Source organism: Furipterus horrens, unplaced genomic scaffold (assembly GCF_987537825.1).
Source record: "Furipterus horrens unplaced genomic scaffold, mFurHor1.1.pri manual_scaffold_8, whole genome shotgun sequence".
In the NCBI taxonomy this organism is placed as follows: Eukaryota; Metazoa; Chordata; class Mammalia; order Chiroptera; family Furipteridae; genus Furipterus; species Furipterus horrens.
This window is the reverse complement of record NW_028327178.1, coordinates 56,093,051-56,112,856: the sequence shown is the minus strand read 5'-3', so window position 1 is coordinate 56,112,856 and position 19,806 is coordinate 56,093,051. Positions and strand designations below refer to the sequence as shown.

The following is a 19,806-nucleotide window of genomic DNA, read 5'->3' as shown; positions in this document are numbered from 1 at the left end:
TCATCAAATTCACCTCAACCTCCTTCTAACTAAATTCATTTGGCACTTTTTGGCCCTCTTCTCACCTGGCCTTCCAGCAGCACTAGGCCCTCTCACTGACCCCAGAGATACTGCCCTCCTGGTTCACACCCTGACTTTTCTGCCACTTTGCCTGCTCTTTGGGAGGTACCCCTAAAGCTGCATTTTGGGTAAATGTTGGAGTTCCCCAGAGCCGTGTCCGGAGCCCCTCTCCTCTAGGAATCTCCCTAGGCCACCTCATTCCCACCACAGCTTACAGGGCAATCCTCATGGGGTTGTGTCTACCGAACTTCAAGCGCATCTAGCTCAGGAGTGTTGGGTGCACGTGGGGCGGGGGGGGGGGGAGCTCCTGGATTCCAACAGACTCCTAAAAGTAAACATGTCTAAAGTGGAATTCGTGGACCTCCCCTTCAAACCTCTCATTCCTTGAACTGCTGTGGTCTCATCAACTTACCACTCTCCTTCACGTTCCACTTCCCTCTACTGCCACCATTACTATTTTAATAAGGATGTATTTAACTGACAATTGCCCACAACCTCTAATTTATTCACGCTTATGGGACACTGATTTTTCAGGCCTTTCACCCATGTGGTTCACAGGAGTCATTAAAACTATAAGATCTTTAAGATGCCATGGTGGAACTGATTTAACGCCAGCAGCCCAGAAAGCTGTCATTCCAGTTCTGTGCCTGTACTGGTATGTAAAGAATGCAGACATGGAATATGACAACAATTCTAGAAAGGCTGGATCCTAGTCATCTTGATGGAAGGAGAACTGCTTTGCACATGCACTCATGCCACAACCTGCTCTGGTCATTCTTCTCTGGGCTGTCCCATACTGCCATTGACAGATAGCCTTCATTAGCATGCAGCTAGAAGAGCCCACTGATTTTGGCTCTCTTTGGTGAGATGAATTCCTTTGACTACGAGCTGATGCCTCCAAGGAGTCAGCCTATAATGTCTGAGAGCCAGTGGAGAGCTGAATTCAAAGATGTTGGCCCCCTTGACTAAACCTCTCAGTTTCATCTCCAAATGCTAATGATGACATTTCCAAAGAGAAGGGGACTAGTCAAATGGCCGCATTTCTGGATCCTCATTATGGAATCAATTTTTATCTTAACAATAAAAGTTTTAATGTTCTTGGCCAATGCTTATATTGTTACAATATGTTACACGAAGAATAAGCTGTAAAAGAAGATAATACTTAAATTAGTTCACAGAATTTTGAGCAATAGGAACAAAATTTTGCTAATATTTTTATACAGGCTTAAATTCATCCTATTTCTTACAGCTGTTTTCCTTGTAATATTACCAACCAAAAGAAAAGGGAGCATCTACTATCTGTTCAGCCATTACTTCACTATACATCTATTGAGTACTTTCTGGCAGCAGATCTCAATCCTCTTCCACTGCAACATGTGAGATAATGTGCATACATAATCTAACGGGTACTGTGCCGCACATTCCCATGGGGTAGGGTTAAGCTGTCACTCTGATCCCTTTGTTCCACTCAAGAAAGCATTCTGGGGGACTTCCGGCCAAGATGGAGGCTTAGATGGACACGCTAGGTCTCCCTCTACAACTAGAGAGGAATACAACTACTTCAAAACAAAGGATAACTAGAAATTCCAGAAAATAAAACTACACGGAAGTCCAACATATGAAGTTATAAACCAGCGGTGCCATTTGGGCAGGTAAGAGTTAAAGAGGGCAGTGCTGTTTGCAGTCGCACCCGGAGAGGCGGGCGGAGAGGAATCCCGGCTGCGAAAGCCCCTGGCGGTGCGACCCCGGCGAGGAGTCCCGGCTACGCAAGCCCCTGGCGGTGCGCGACTCTGGCGCTGGGGAGAGCGGCCGCCGCATCGCCTTGAACAGTGAGGCCCAGGGGGACGGGAGGACGGATCCCGGTCTCCTAGCTGAATAACTGTGTGAATCCATCTTGGACCCCAGCCCCCAAAGAAAGCAACACAGGGCTGCGAAATAGGTCGCGGACAGGCAGACGCCGGTCGCTGATTTGTGACGCCAAACGGCGCCCGCCGGTCGCTGGGTCATTACGAGTACACAGGCACTGCCCCGGACAGCCGGCCCAAGAAAACAAAACGCATCTGTCAAAATGAGGCAGACAACTATAGAAATACCGGTGACACAACTCACCAGACAGCAGATAGAGAACCTGACAGATGAACAGATAAGAAACCTGTCAGAGGCTCAGTTCTGGGCCATTGTTATCAGGTGGCTTACAGAATTCACAAAAGAGCAGGAAAAAGATAAGAAAGAAGCGAAAAAATTTCATAATGAAAGGAACAAAACCGCATACGAGATAGAAGGTGAGAAAAAATCCAGAGTTCATTTCAACAAACTGGAATATGGAGAAGGAACAAGCAGTCAACCAATGCAGCGAGAGGAAATGGGAAGCAACAATGAGAGGATCAGAAACCTCTGGGACAGCTATAAAAGGCCCAACATAAGAATCATTGGTTTGCCAGAGAATGAGGAAGATGAACTAGAACTTGAAAAATTGAGTGAAAATATAATAAAGGAGAACTTCCCAGACTTGGGGAAGGGAATAGACTTGCAGGTCCAGGAAGCAAGGAGAGTTCCCAAGAGACTGGACCCAGGGAGAACCACTCCAAGACACATTATAATCAAAATGTCAAAAATTAAAGATAAAGAGAGAATCTTAAAAGCAGCAAGAGAGAAGAAAAGAATTATGTACAAAGGGGTCCCAATTAGACTATCAGCTGACTTCTCAAGGGAGACCCTACAGGCAAGAAGGGACTGGCAAGAAATATTCAAAGTAATGAAAATCCAAAACCTACAACCACGAATACTCTATCCAGCGAAATTGTCATTCAGAATAGAAGGACAGAGAAAGTGTTTCCAGGACAAAATAAAACTGAAAGAGTTCATTAGATCCAAACCACTGTTATATGAGATGTTAAAGGGACTGGTTTAAAAAAACAGAAGCTAGGGAGATGAAACTAAGGCAAACTAAATAGGCAACGAGAGTGGAAAAGGAACTGTGGGTACGGGAAGCATATTGGGGGGAGGTCAACAGGGAGGGGGAATGGGGAAAGGGAGGGAGATGATATAGGAATTGGGGATCAAGGTAGGAGGGAATGGAATAGACGGAGAGAGGTTGGGAGGAACTGTATGCACAACTAATGGACATAATCTAAAAGGGGGGGACAACTGGAGGGAGGGGGGCCACCGGGTGGAGGGGAGTAGAGGGAAGGGAAATTGGCACAAATGTAATATTTTAATCAATAAAACACATTAAATCTGAAAAAAAAAAAAAAAAAAAAAGAAAGCATTCTGGAATGCAAGTGAGTTAGCGAGCAAGACATTATTCTAGGGATTACTTTGAATTAATTCTAGCCTATTTTTAAGGTATATTATTCTCAATCACTCATGTTGTATCTTACTAGTACCAGTTACTCGATACACACATTAAAACTGAGCAGAACACACAGGGGACTGTCACACCTGTTCCAGGAAGCTTACAAGAAGGACATCCAGTCTTAGGGGTGAAGAAGGTGAGCTTCATGTCCCTCTCTGTATTGCATGCAATGTTTTTTACTCTCTAGCTTTCTCCTTGCAACCAAAACTCCGTAACAAGAGGGTGAATATATGATGACAACTTAATATTACCCAGATGGATGACACTGTTTTCATCACAGTGAGGCTCTGGAAAGGCAAATGGATTCTGAGCTGGGAAAGCCGTAAGCCAGAATCGTGGCCCACCACTCTTCAATCTGTGTCCTCAGGCATCTTACTTATTTTCTCCAAACCTCATCTTCATCACTTGTAAAAGGAGGTTGTTCTGAGGCTCAAGTGCCACGCTGTATATAAATTCCTTAGCATGCTACCTTGCCCATGGGTATTCAGTATATGGTATCTCTTAACATTACACGTAATGATTACCCATTGATATTACAACTAAAGGGGGGATAATTTTGAATTTCTCTTTTAAAATAATAAGTTCACTGAAATTTCCTTGTTTCTTTGTCTATTTACAATATCACCTATTCAAAAAGTGGTGTTCTGAATGAAACAGCTGAAAGCACGGGCAAGGCTTCACAGGGCCTTTCTCCTATGATTGGAAGCTGACTGCTGAAACCAGCAGCGCCCATTAGACTCTTCACGGAAAGTTCTTCTCCATGGCTTCACAAGTGCTACAAAGAACAAAGGCCCACAGTTGCATAAGGACCCTCTGTGCTCTTAAATCCTGAGCTCTGTCTGGCATTTGTCTGCCAACTGAAGGCACCACCGTGAATACAAACTTAAACAGACATTACCTGTACCCTGTGCTGCTCCTTCTAATGTCATGAGGTGAAAGCAGGGAGACAGTAGACAGGTTAAAAGAAAGAACTTTATAGCATTCAATTTTGTGACAAGCTTTTATTTTCTCTTGGATCTTCTTTTATTTGCTAAAATGAAATCTTCATGTTTAATGAATCTTTGTCACTTTCATGTTAATTTAGTCAAGGTCAGGCACTCACTCATGTTTGACCATCTTTGAGTAGGATGACCACATTTTTCTTCTGAATCTACAAGTCATAGGCAGAGCTTGGACTGTAGTAAACATGTCAAGGGGGAGTCTTTTTCTTGTGACACTGTCACCCAGCCTAGATCCACAAAAAGCACAACCATAGTACATGCATGAGTGCACATGTATAGTTTGCCTCCTGTGCTAAGTGTAATACACTTTGAATCATAACATCCAGTGCCCTGCAAGTTGCCTCCAGAGCACAGCCATGGCAACCCAGCCTATGAATCCCTTGGACCACCCTGAGGAGCTAGCTGGTCATCGAGGGGCTCTACTGAATCTACATCTTGCAGAAAAGGGACACAGAACAGCTCTGAATCTTGTGAGCTAAAACATGCATTTTCAGATTCTTTTACACTTGAGGAATCTGCTTTGTATTTTCCTCCTCTTAATGGTCAAGGAATAGCTACATTTACAGAAAAACTTCCCATAAGTTGAATCTGCTTGACACTAAAATAGCTGCAGTAAAGATTTCTTAAAAAATCACCTGATCTTTATGATGCCAACAGTGTTATTTGCAGACCTAGAACATGACTGATTTTTTTCCCAAAATTTGACCATTAGACACTTCTTTCTTTTGTGTGTGTGTGGGGATGGTGAAAGGGAAATAAAAATTGACTAGTTTTTCTTTTTTATTGTGGTAAAACATACATGACATAAAAATTTCCATTTTAATGATTTAAAAGTGTACAGTTCTATGGCATTAAGTACATTCACACTGTCCTGCAACAATTATCACCAGCCATCTCCAGAACTTCTTCCTCTTCCCAATCTGAAATTCTATACCCAACAAACACTAACTTCTCATTTCTTTCTCCACTCAGCCATTGGTAACCACACCACTATACTCTCTGTCTCTATGAATTGGACTATTCTAGGTACCTCATATAAGTGGAATTATATAATATTTGTCCTTTTGTGGACACATTATTATGTCCTATTTCATTTAGCAAAATGTCTTTAACATTTATCCATTTAATTTTTAAAAAGGTTCATTTATGTTGTAGCATTCCTTTGTAAGGCTAATATTCCATTGTAGGAGCATAGCATTTTTTAAGTCATTCATCCACTGATGAATAATCTTGTTGTTTCCACCTTTGGACTATTGTAAATAATGCTGCTACAAAGAGGGGTGTACAAATATCTCTTTGAGTCTCTGTTTTTAAATCTTTTGGGGATATACCCAGAAGTAGGATTGCTGAATCATATGGTAATTTTATGTTTAATTTTTTTTAGGAACCACAATCCTGTTTTTAATAGTGGTGGCATCATTTTACATTCCCACCAGTGGTGCACAGGGTTCCAATTTCTTCACACCTTTGCAAACACTTATTTTGTTTCTTTAATAACAGCCATCCCAACAGGCATCTCGTTATGGTTTTGAGCTGTATATGATTAGTGTATTAAGTCAGGTTCATGGTTTTCTAGAGAAACAGAACCAATAGGATATGTGTGTATGCATATCTATATACACACATCTATCTATCTATCTAACTATCTATCTATTATCTATCTGTTAATTATAGGAATTGACTCATGTGCTTATGGAGACCCATAATCTGCCATGTGCAAGATGGAGAATCAGAAAACTTGGAAGTATAGTTTAATCTGAGTCTGAAGGCCTGTGAACCAAGGGGCTACTGGTTTAAGTCTTTAAGTCCAAATGCCCAAGAAATAGGAACTCCAATGTGAGAGGACAAGAGAATAGATTGTCCCAGCTCAAGAAGACAGAGAGATTTGCCTTTCTCTAACTTTTTTTCCATTCTGTTCCTTCAGGAATAAGAAGAAGCCCACTCACATTGGTGAGGGCAGATTTTCTTTATTCAGTCTACTGATGTTAATAGTTCTGAAATTATGGGGAGACTTCTGGCCAAGGTGGAGACCTAGACAGAAACACAGTGTCTCCCTCCACAAATAAGAAGGAAAACAACTACCTCAAAAACTAGAAACAACTAGAAGTTCCAGAAAATGGACCTGCATGGAAGTCCAATAAACAAAGATATAAAGAAGAAATACTCATCCAGACAGGTAGAAGGGGTGGAGCCGGGGCAGAGAGGATGCAGTGTGGTGGTGGAAGCAGTGGTGGCAACAGCGATGGTGGCAGTGGCAGGTTGGTGGAAAAACCAGTCACATGTTTTAAAAAGTTGGGAGGGACACCTGGGGAGCACTCCCACACGAGACCAGATTGCACAGCTCATGGTCCCAGCACTGAGGAAAATAAAACCTCATTGCTTCTGAATGTGCAAACCAGTGGGGGTTGGGGCGGAGAAAGAAACTGCCAGCCTCTCAGCAGAGTCCACCTCCCCCACAAACAGCACTACGATGTGGTGAAATGGGTCAACCATACTGAAGAATAGCTAACAGGAGTGACAGCTCTACCTAAGAGACAGAGGCTAACAAACACAGGAGCCTTTCAAGATAAGGAGACAGAGAATTATGGCCCAAAAGGGGGAATGGATCAAGGTTCCAGTGGGAAAACTAAGCGACAGGAAATAGTCAACCTAACAGATGAGAAGATAGTCAACTTAACAGACATAGAGTTCAAAACACTGGTGATAAAGATGATCACAGGCTTGAGAGATATGCTTAAGTACAGCAAATGCATAAGAAGTGAAGGCTATGCTAAATGAAGCAAAGGAAAATCCACACAAAACCAATGGTGAAGGCAAGGAAACCAGGGTTCAAATCAATGATTTCAAACATAAGGAAGAAAAAAACAGTCAACCAGTACAGAATAAGGAAATAAAAATTGAAAAAAAATGAGAGGCTGAGGAACCTCTGGGACAACTTTAAATGTGCAAACACCTGAACCATAGGGGTGCCAGAAGGAGAAGAAGAAGAAGAGCAAGAAATTGAAAACTTATGTGAGAAAATAATGAAGGAAAACTCCCCAAATTTGGTGAAGGAAATAGACAGACAAGTCCAGGAAGCACAGAGAATCCCAAACAAGCTAGACTCAGAAAGGACCACACCAAGACACATCATAATTAAAATGCCAAAAGTTGAAGATAAAAAGAGATTCTAAAAAGCAGCAAGAGAAAAGCAGAGAGTTACCTACAAAGGGGTGACTATAAGACTATCATCTGATTTCTGAAAAGAAACTTTGCAAGCAAGAAGGGACTGGCAAGAAGTATTCAAAGTGATGAAAAGCAAGATCTACAACCAAGACTACTCTATCCAGCAAAGCTATCATTTAGAATGGAAGGGCAGATAAAGTGCTTCCCAGACAAGGTAAAACTAAAGGAGTTCTTGATCATCAAGCTATTACTATATAAAATATCAAAGGGACTTACTTAAGAAAAGAAGGTAAAAATCATGAACATTAAACTGACAACAAACTCACAACTATCAACAACTGAATCTAAAAAATAAAAACAAAATCCAACTAAGCAAACCGGAACAGGAACAGAATCATAAATATGGGGATCATTTGGAGGGTTATCAGCTGGGAGGTTGAAGAGGGAGAAATGGGGAAATGATGCAGGGATTAAGAAGCATAATCGGTTGGTACAAAATAGACATGGAGAAATTAAGAATATTATAGGAAAGGGTGATGCCAAAGAACTTATATGCATGACCCATGGACATGAACTATGGGGGGTGGGATTGCTCGAGGGAAGGGGGGTACTGTGCGGAGGGGAGCAAAGGGGAAAAAATTGGGACTACTGTAACAACATAATCAATAAGACATACTTAAAAAATACTTCTTAAATTATTCTCAGAGACATCCAGAAATAATGTTTTATCAGTCATCAGGGGATCACTTGGTCCAGTCATGTTGATAAGCAAAATTAGCCATCACAATTAGTGATGTTGAGCTCTTCCCATGGTCATTTGAATATCTTCTTTGGAAAAAAATGTCTACAAGTCCTTTGCTTATTTTTTAATTGGGTTGCCCATTATGTTGTTAAGTTGTAGCTCTTTATATATTCTGAATAATAAAACTTACCAGATATATGATTTACAGATATTTTGTCCCATTCTAAGAGTTACCTTTTGTACTCTTAAAAGTCACCATTGACATTTTTAATTTGTAAAGTACAATTTATTATTTTTCTTTTGTTGCTTGTACTTTTGCTGTCATATTTTTATTTATCTATTTATTGTTTTTCTGTTACAGTTGTCCCACTTTTTTCCCCATTGCTCCTCTGCCATTCCACTCACCCTTTCTCCCAGTCATTCCCCACCCTGTTGTCCATGTGAATGGGTCATTTATGCTAGTTTCTTGACTAGACCCTTCTCCCACAAACCCCCTTCTCTTTCTCGCTCCCTCCCCCCTGGTCACTGTTAGTCTGCTCCTTGTTTACATGCCCCTGGTTCAATTTTGCTTGTTTGTTTTTGTTGTTGATTAGTTTCCTGTATAAAGTGATATCAGATGGTATTTGTCTTTTGTTGCTTGGCTTATTTCACTAAGCATAATTCTCTCTAGTTCCATGCAAGTTGTCGTAAATGGTAGAAGTTCTTTCTTTCTTTCTGCTGCATAGTATTCCACTGTGTAAATGTACCACAGTTTTTTGATCCACTCATCTACAGATGGGCACTTAGGCTGTTTCCAGTACTTGGCTATTGTAAATAGTGCTGCTATGAACATGGGGGTGCATAGGTTCTTTTGAATTAGTGTTTCAGGATTCTTCGGATATAATCTTAGCAATGGAATTCCTGGATAAAAAGGCAGTTCCATTTTTAGTTTTTTGAGGAAATTTTATACTGTTTTCCATAGTGGCTGCAACAGTACACTAGGGTTCCATTTTCTCCACATCTTCGCTGGCACTTGTTCGTTGATTTGTTGTTGTTAGCTATGCTGATTGGTGTGAGGTGGTATCTCATTGTGGCTTTAATTTGCATCTCTCTGATGGCTAGTGATGTTGAACATTCTTTTATATGTCTATGGACACCCTCTGTCCATTTTTTAATTAAGTTGTCTGTCTTCTTCCTGTTGAGTTGCATAAGTTTTTTATATATTTTGGAGATCAAGCCCTTGTCTGAGGTATCATTGGCAAATATGTTTTCCCATATGGTTGGTTCCCTTTGCATCTTGCTGATGTTTTCTTTGGCCGAGCAGAAACTCTTTGGTTAGACATAGTCCTATTTCTTAATTCTTTCCTTTAATTCCCTTGCCTTAGGAGATATATTAGGGAAAAGCTTCTTGGGATATCCGAAATTATCTTGCCTGTTTTCCTCTAAGACTTTTATGGTGTCACGGCTTACATTTAGGTCCTTTATTCATCTTGAGTTTATTCTGGTGTATGGTGTAATTTGGTGGTCTAGTTTCATTTTTTTTTTGCACATTCCTGTCCAGTTCTCCCAGCACATTTGTTGAAGAGGCTCTTTTCACTCCATTTTTTGTTCCTTCCCCCTCTGTCAAATATTAGTTGACCATAAAGACCTGGGTTTATTTCTGGGCTCTCTATTCTGTTCCATTGATCTATATGTCTGTTCTTATGTGAGTACCAGACTGTTTTGATCACAGTGGCTTTGTAGTATAGTTTGATATCATGTATTGTGATTCCGCCAACTCTGTTCTTCTTCCTCAAGACTACTGTGGCTATTTAGGGTCTTTTTTGATTCCATACAAAATTTTGAAGAATTCATTCTAGGTCTGTAAAATATGTCACTGGCATTGTAATAGGGATTGTGTTGAATCTATACATTGCTTAGGTTGTATGGACATTTTAATGATGTTGATTTTTCCCATCCATGAACATGGTATATGCTTTCATTTGTATGTATCTTCCTTAATTTCTTTCTTCAGTGTTCAGTAGTTTTCTGAGTATGAGTCTTTTACCTCCTTGGTTAGGTTTATACCTAGATACTTTAATTTTCTTCTTGCTATAGAAAATGGGATATTTTTTCAAGTTTATATCTCAGATATATTATTGTTGGTGTACAGAAATGCCTTTGAATTCTGAATATTGACTTTTTACCCTGTTATTTTGCCAGTAGTTCAAGTAGTTTTTTGGTAGAGTCTATGGGGTTTCTATGTACACTATCACAGCATTGGCAAATAATGACAGTTTTACTTCCTCTTTTCCAATTTGAATGCCTTTCATTACTTTTTCTTGTCTGATTGCTGTGGCTAGGACTTTCAGGACTATGTTGAATAGGAGTGGAGAGAGTGGACATCCATGTCTTGTTCCTGATCTCAGGAGGAATGCTTTCAGTTTTTACCCATTAAGTATGATTTTGGCTTCAGGTTTCTTGTATATGGCCTTCATTATGTTGAGGTATGCTCCCTCTATTTCCATTTTGCTGAGTGTTTTCATCATAAATGGGTGTTGTACTATATCACATTTTTTTTCAGCATCTATTGATATGATCATGTGGTTTTTGTCTTTCATTTTGTTTATGTGGTGTATTATGTTTTTGATTTGCGAGTAGTAAACCATCCTTGCATCTCTGGGATGAATCCCACTTGACAGTGGTGTATGATCTTTTTAATGTATTGCTGGATCCACTTTGCCAATATTTTGTTGAGGTATTTAGCATCTATGTTGATCAGTGATATTGGCCTGTAGTTTTCTCTTTTTGTTGTGTCTTGACCTGGTTTTGGAATTAGGGTAATACTGGCTTCAGAGAAAGATTTGGGAGTCTTCCTTCTTCTTTGATTTTTTGGAATAGTTTGAGAAGGACAGGCTTAGTTCTTCCTTAAATGTTTTGTAAAATTCCTGTGAATCCAGCCAGTTCAAAATTTTGGTGTGCCAGAAGTGTTTTTATTACTGCTTCAATTTCATTAGCTCTTATCAGTCTATTCAGGCTTTTTGCTTTCTCTTGGTTGAATTTTGGAAGATTATATGTTTCTAGAAATTTGTCCATTTCATCTAGGTTGTCAAGTTTTTTGCCATACGGTTGTTTGTAGGAATTACTTACAATCATTTGTACTTCTGTGTTATTGGTTGTGATTTCTCCTCTTTTGTTTCTGATTTTGTTTATTTCGGTTCTCTCTTTTTTTCTTGATAAGCCTGGTTAAAGCCTTGTCAATTTTCTTTCTTTTCAAAGAACCAGTTCCTGGTTTTATTGATCTTTGAATTGTTTGTTTAGTCTCCATGTCATTTAATTCTGCTCTGATCTTGATGATTTCCTTCATTCTACCTTCTCTGGGCCTCATTTGTTGTTAATTCCTCTAGTTCTTGTAGCTGTAGGGTTAGATTTTTTGAGATTCTTCAATCCTTTTTTAAGTAGGCCTGTATTGCTATGAATTTTCCTCTCAGGATGGGTTTTGCTGTGTCCCATAGTTTTTTGGCTGTTTTGTGTTCATAATCATTTGTTTCCAGAAACTTTTTGATTTCTTCCTTGATGTCATTGTTAACTTATTCATTACTTAATAGCATGTTATTCATTCTCCATGAGTTTGAATGTCTTTTGAGTTTTTTCCTTGAGGTTGAATTACAGTTTCAAGCCATTGTGAACTGAGAAGATGCTTGATGTAGTTTCAATTTTCTTAAATTTGTTGAGTCTTGTTGTTTCCTAGCATGTGATCTATCTTTGAAAATGTTCCATATGCCCTTGAAAGAATGTGCATTTTGCTTCCTTGGCATGAAAAGTTCTATATATATAAACTAAGTCCATTTGATCTAGAGTGTTGTTCAATGCCTCAATATCCTTGGTGTTTCTTTGCTTCGAAGATCTGTCCATTGTTGACAATGGGATGTTAAAGTCCCCTACTATGAGTGTGTTGCTGTTGATATCCTTATTGTAGTCTTCCAAGATTTTCCTTATATATTTGGGTGCTCCTATGTTGGGTGCATATATGTTTACCAGGGTTATATCTTTGTGAAGAATTGTTCCCTTAAGTATTATGAAATGTCCTTCTTTGTCTCTTTTTATGGCCTTTGCTGTGAAATCTATTTTGTCTATTATAAGTATTCCTACCCCACTTTTTTTTTTTCCTGTCTGTTAGAAATATTTTTTTTCCCATCCCTTCACTTTCATTCTCTGTAGATCTTTTGTTCTGAGATGGGTCTGTTGTAGACAGCATATACATGGGTCATGTTTTCATATCCATTCAGTTACCCTATGCCTTTTGATTGGTGCATTTAATCCACTTACATTTAAGGTTATTATTGACAGGTATTTATTCATTGTTACTTTTTCCCTTTGTACCTGTGTTTCTCTCCTGCTCTCTTTTTCTTCTTTTTCTTCAAGAATTCCCTTTAGCATCTCTTGCAATGCTGGTTTGGTGGAGATGTATTCTTTTATTCTTCCTTTATTTGGAAAACTCCTTATTTCACCTTCCATTTTGAAAGTGAGCCTTGCTGGGTAGAGTAGTCTTGGTTGTATGCCTTTGTTTTTCATTGCTTGAAATATTTTTTGCCTTTCTCTTCTGGATTGTAATGTTTCTGTTGAGAAATAAGCTGACAGCCTGGTCAGAGTTCCCTTGTATGTTATTTTCTGTTTTTCTCTTGCTATCCTTAGGATTCTGTCTTTGTCTTTGATTATTGCTATTTTAATTATGATGTGCGTTGGAGTGGGCCTCCTTGGGTTCATCTTCATTGGGAGTCTCTGTACTTCCTGTACTTGTGAGACTTTTTCTCTCCTCGTTTTCGGGAAATTTTCTGCCATTACTTTTTCAATCAGGTTTTCTATCCCTTGCTCCTCCTCTTCTCCTTCTGGTAACCCTATGATCCAGATATTATTATGTTTCATGTTGTCCTGCAGCTCTCTTAAACCCTCTTCATTCTTTCTCAGTCTTTTTTCATTTTGTTGCACTGTCTGGGGATGTTTTTATACATTGTCCTCTAGCTCATTGATCCAATCCTCTGCTTCATTAGGCTGCTTTTGATTGCTTCTACTGTGTTCTTCAGTTCAGAAATTGTATTTTCATTTCTTCCTGGCTCTTACTGATAGTTTCTATGTCCTTTTTCATGCTGGTGAATTTCTCAGTAAGTTCCTTGTAGCTTCCCTGGAGTTCTTTGTCATTTTCCTAGAGTTCATTGTAGTTTTCTCTCAGTTTGTTGAGTTCATTGAGCTTCCTCATTACCACTGTTTTGAATTCCATTTCTGATAGTTTGCTTGCCCGTATTTCATTCTCTCATGAATTCTGGGAATTCCTCCTTTCCTTTTGATGGGGTGTTGTTTTCTCATTTCCCCATCTTAGGTGGCTGCTTTTGTTTGTTTCTGTTTCTTAAATTGATCTGCTTTCATTTCCTACCGTTGTGGTGTAACCTTCTGTGGTATGAATCCTGTGTGATTCAGTGATCTAGGCTCCTTGATCGCCTGAACTTGATGCTCTTGGGATGCCCTTTATGCCTTTTATTTGACTCTCTGGTAGTACTGTGGTTTTGGTTATTGTGTTGCTCTTTTCTGGGTCCTTCTGTCCAATTAGCTGGGAGTCACTCCACCCACCTCATCTTGTAGACAGTTGTTGAAGTGCCTCGGGTTAAGGCCACTCAGAGGGGAGTAGTCTGCTTATGAGATTTCTCCCATAGCACTGGGGATGCGTCTGCACTGGGATCCATTATCCTCTTCCCCCAGCTCTCTCTCTCCAAAACCAGCACCAAAAGCTTTTCCAAAGTGTCTCTAGTTCAGTTCATCCTCTTTGGCCATGGCCCATGTCGAGCAGGATGAATGTGCCCCCTTATGCTGGGTTGTGTGGGCCAGGGGTGCTCCGATGAGCGCACACGGCCCTGGATGGGACCCCAAGTGCACTCCTGTGTGTGCACCCCGGCTACACACACACACACACACACACACACACACACACACAATATGCTGCTCCCAGACTCCCAGAGCCAGGCGCCACCTGGCCAACTCCTGGCTCTGCCAGTGGGCACAGCCTCAATCTCCACCTCTGGCTCCTCTCAGAGGAAACCTAGGGGCATTGAAAAATCTTTGTGCACTGCCAGCTGCTGACCAGGGAGCCAAGCCAGCCAGAATTCACGCCTCTCCCGTGTCTCCTCCATGATCCTCATCAGACAGATCACTCTGAGGTGGCCTTCTCCGCCACCAGCAGCACTAAGGTTCAACTCCCACCAGTATCCAGATGTTAACTGAGATGCTCTGTCCACATTTAGTTGAAACTACAGACCAGTCTTGGGAGCAAGCAAGCGTAGCCTCCCCTTACGCATCCACCACCTCCCCCCAGTGTTGTCATATTCAAGAAATCATTGCCAAATCCAATCTTGTGAAGTATTTTCCCCATTATTTTCTTCAAAAGTTTTATGGTTTTAGCTCCTACATTTAGGTCTTTGCTCCACATTGGCTTAATTTGTTGTATATGGTATAAGATATATGGATTCAGTGTTATTATTTTCCATGTGGATATTTACTTTTCCTAGCATGATTTTTGAAAATAATGTCTTCTCTTTGAATGGCCTTGGCACCCTTGTCAAAAATCACTTGACCATATATGAGAAAGTTTGTTGCTGGGCTCTCTATGCTATTCCATTGGTTTATATGTCTTTCTTTATGCCAATACTCTACTGTTTTTGTTATTGTAGCTTTGTAGTAAGTTTGTGAAATTAGAAAGTATGAGATGTCCAAATTGGTTATTCTTTAAAAAAATTTTTTTTAATTTATTTTTAGAGAGGGGAAAAGGTGGGAGAGAAACATCAGTGTGTGATTGCCTCTCGCTTACTCCCAACCAGGGACCTGGTCTGCAACCCAGGCATGTGTCCTGACTGGGAATCAAACTGGTGACCCTTCAGTTCACAGGCTGGCACTCAATGCACTGAGCCACACCAGCCAGGGGTAGTTATTCTTTTACAATATTATTTTAGCTATTTGGGGGTGGAGGTTTCTTGAGATAGCACATGAATTTTAGTATAGACTTTTCTATTTCCACAAGGAACATCATAGAGATTTTGATAGGGTTTGTGCTGAATCTGTAGATTTCTTTGGGTAGTACTGACATCTTAACAATATCAGGTTTTCTAATGAATGAATATTAGGATCTATTTATTTGTGTCTAATTTCTTTCAGCAACATTGTACAATTGTCAGCGTAATCTTTTACCTGCTTGCTTAAATGTATTCTTAAGTATTTTATTCTTTTTGATGCTGTTGTAAATTGGACTGTTTTCTTAATTTCCTTTTTGATTATTCATTGTTAGTGTAAAGAAATGCAACTGATTTTTGCATGTTAATTTTGTATCCTTCAACTTTGTTAAATTTGTTTATTAGTTCCAGCAAGTATTCTTTGTTTGTTAGAATCTTTAGGGTTTCCTACATATAAGACCATGTCATCTGCAAACAGATCATTTAATTTTCCTTTATAGTTGGAATGCCTTTTATTTCTTTTTCTTGCCTAATTTCTCTGACTAAAACTTCCAATAAATACTATGTTGAAAAGAAGTGGTGAAAGCATGCATCCTTGTCTTGTTCCTGATCTTCAAGAAAAAGCTTTCAGTTCTTCACCATTGAATACAATATTAACCATGGGCTTTCCGTAGATAGCCTTTATTATGTTGAGGTAATTTCCTTCTATCCTAGTTTGATGATGAGTGTTTTTATCACGCAAAAGTGTTGAATTATGCCAAATGCTTTTATGCATGATGAGATGAATATGTAGTTTTTCCCCCTACGTTCTCTTACTGAAGTGTCTTACACCAATTGATTTTCATATATAAAACCATCCTTGCACTACAGAAATAAACCCCACTTGGTCATGGCATATAATCCTTTTAGTATGTTGCCAAATTCAGTTTCCTAGTATTTTGTTGAGGATTTTTACATCAATATTCATATGGAATAATGGTTTTCTTTTCATTTTGTGACTTTGTTTGGCTTTGGTATTAAGGTTATGCTAGCTTCACAGAATGGATTAGAAAATGTTCCCTCCTCTTCATTTTTTGGGGATGATTTTGAAAAGTATTGGTGCCAGTTCTTCTTTACATGTTTGGTAGAATTCACAAGAGAAACCATTTGGTCTAAAGATTTTCTTTGGTAGGAAGTATTTGATTACTAAGTCAATCACTTTACTAGTTACAGATCTAGTCAGATTTTCTATTTCTTCATGATTCAGTCTTAGTAGGGTATGTTTCTAGGAATCTGTCCACTTCATCTAGGTTATTCAATTTGTTGATATACCAGAGTCCATAGTACTCTCTTATAATCTTTTCCATTTCTGGATCTCTTGAATCTTTTTCCACCTGAAGGACAGGTTTGTAGCATTAAAAGAGAGTAAACTGTGGTCATGATGTATTGGCACCTCTGCTGTGAGCTGTGGGTGACGCCTGCTGTCTTGGGTCTAGGTGCACTGGGACCATGTGTGAGGTGACTCTCACACCCTGAACTTTCTTGGTTTTATGCTCTCAACTTAACTCTCCTTTCCACATACCACAGGATCATAATATTTGGGGACTAAAAACACCTAGTATGATGTTTTCCAAACTATGAGTTGCAACCTCACAGAGAGCTGGAAAATCAGTTTAAGTGGGTCACAGCTAGCATTTGAAAAAATGAAACAAGATAGAAAATATCATTGTTTATAAGTATTGTTTGGTGAAACTTTTGCCTTAGTTGTGCATATAAGTATTGTGGATTGTGGTATAAAATGTGTTTCTTACTGTTCTTCACGGTCAAAAACAACCTAAAGGTGTCTGATCTAAGCCAATTATCCCTCATTTTAGATGGGAGAAGACTGAGGTCCAAGAAAAGGTACATTATTCACTGGAAGTGACACAGTCAGTTTGTGGTAAAGCAATGCCATTCATTCATTGGTGGATATTTGGTTTCTACCCAAGGGTTCCCCCCAGTGAGTGAATGTATTGTATGGTCTCAAATATTTGGAAATCTATTTTTCTTCTGGTCACAGGGTGAAAATTTCAAACATATGTAAAACTAATCTTTGGATATTCAGCAACACTTTTACAGTCTGATAAAGTCAATTTTATTTCTTTTCTTCCCCTTTCTCATGTAACCTCTACTATCCAAATGCCATAGTATTACTATCTTTTTCACCCTAGATGGCAGTAACAGCTTAGATGTAAAGGCAATACCTCTAGATGTCAATGACTGCTCTCTCCAGCATTTCTCCTTTTACTCTTCCTTGGGAATACATCATCAGACTTTTCAAGACTCAATATTTGCCTCCCAACTCTACTCAATCTAGGGCACATCCCTTAAGAGAAAGACAAATCATCCAGGAAGGTATGTTGGGAAGAAAGGAAAGGGAATCCTTTATCTTTCCAGAATAATACAATAGATGAAGGAGGTCTACAGGCCCTGAGGAGAAAGCAGAAAAGGAGCTATGCAGGTGCTTCTCTCTCCAGGGCTTGGTGTTGAAGGAGAGTGAGCAATTAGATTTCACAAGAAACCAGCCTGGGAACCAGAAAGCTCAGGGCAATAAGGAAATGTGGAACCACACACTATCAGTCTAGGTGGCCACAATAACCGCCTTTAGGGTGTGGGAGGGAACTAAGGCACAGGCGTGAATGCTTTTCCCAAGATCATAGGGCTGTAGGGAATTAACACAGAGCCAGAACCGAGCAACCTCTCTTGGCATATGTGACAGCTCTGGGGAACCACCCTAACAATATTAGAATAATGTAGAAAACTCTTCCCTCCTCAGAATAAACTATGCCAATTTTCAAGGACTAGGTAAAAACAACAAAAAGAAACAAATGTTACCAATAGATTATTAATACTAATGCCTATTTAAAAGGTTATTAAAATTTTTTGGTGTATAAAATGTTTCATTAATTTTATTTAAAAATCTGATCTTAGCATACTTTGGTCACAATAAGAACCGTATTTAAATGAGTTACCTTTGGAGTCTATAGTTGGCGCTGAACATTATTGGAATTGTCTTCAGCATTAGTTTATGTAAGCGGAGGATGTTTTTTAGTTGTAAAAGTAACACATACATTCATTCTTAACATAAATATTTTAACAACACAGACCAGACTCCTTTAGTCCACCTCCTCCTAAATCAGATCACCCTCCCCCCCCAGAGAAAGCCATTAATTTGCTGACCTTCCTCTAGTAACAGTTTGTAATTTTGACAGCATCATTTTCACTGAGTCACACTTGGCTTTGCAACAAAATTTTATCATTTAGCTTGATCATCACATCATTCATGAAATTTAACTCTAAATGGATTTTGGTTGATATCAAAATTCGATTCCATCCTCAGAGAACAAATAAGAAAAAGGAAGACTTAACATTATTGAGAATTAAAAAAGAAAAATTCCCCTGAAAACTTTCCAAATAATGAACTGCAAGCTCTAAAATAATTTCAAAACTGTTGTGAGCCGTGGCAACGTACATAGAAGTACCATTTGAGCTATTCACATTGCTTTAAAGACAAACCTTTGCTTTTTAAAAGGTCTGTCCATTTGTGTTCAGATGAGAATCTGCTGTGTAATAGCTATGACCCAGCATTCTCATCCAATTTTTGCCAGCAACTGGGCCTTCTGCTTTGCTTACTAAAAGGAGACAGTCTTATTTTGAAGCTGTTAAAATTATCAACTTTCTAATCTTCAATTAGACACACTAAAAGGTAAAGCCTTTTAAATGACCCATCTGGCAGCTTGACTATGTGAATACCTTTCACTCATTCAGGGAAAAACAGCATGGCTAATGGCAGGAGACCTGTGCTTGGAGTCTACAGTAGGAACTGACCTGTCCTTTGCAGTTCTTCAACACTTGGAAATGAAGTTTCAGTGGCTCAAGAAATAATGGACAATTGTTATTGAACATAGTTGACCACAAATGCCCCTGGTCCTATGGTGCAGCAAAAATCTGTCTCACCTACAGGGAAACTGTCCCCTACTGTTTTTAATCTCACTTGATGTTCAGTGAAGCCTGTGGCTCTCTTTTCTTTAAGTCTGGAACATTAGAGAGATACCTCTTATTGCTGCATTGTCAAGCCCTTTAGTTCCTTTTTGTACCTTGTCGAATGAAAATAGTTCATTTCTATCATTTTAGAAATGTTTTTCTAAATGCAGATGAAGTAGGTAGAAATGAGAAAAGATAGGTGCACAGCAGTCTAGTTCTTCTGTCACAGTGGTAATGAACTGTGTGTATGGTGACTCCCTCAGCCCTGTGCCTTTCACTCAGAGCCTGTGAGCTCTGAGTCCAGTATGATGGATTCCTGAACTGTTTCTAGGAGGCAATCAGAACTGCTCGTCCTTAGGCCACCCTGTTCCCTAGGGCAACAGAAAGGAGGCCAAGCCAACTCTGTCCTCTTGGCAACAGGCTGTAGCCACAGAGAGGAGGGCCCTGCTTCAGGAAGATGACTGGACAGCAAGGGCCAGGAACAAGTACTTCAGGCTGGGTGCAGAAAATGCTACATACATTCTGTTG

General features: G+C 39.5%; 1 protein-coding gene across 7 annotated transcripts in view; it reads right to left on the bottom strand.

Moving 5' to 3' along the window:
* LDLRAD4 (low density lipoprotein receptor class A domain containing 4) overlaps positions 1–19,806 on the bottom strand; it is a 564,232-nt gene that overhangs the window by 5,317 nt on the left and 539,109 nt on the right. The gene's annotated exons all lie outside the window — the stretch shown is intronic.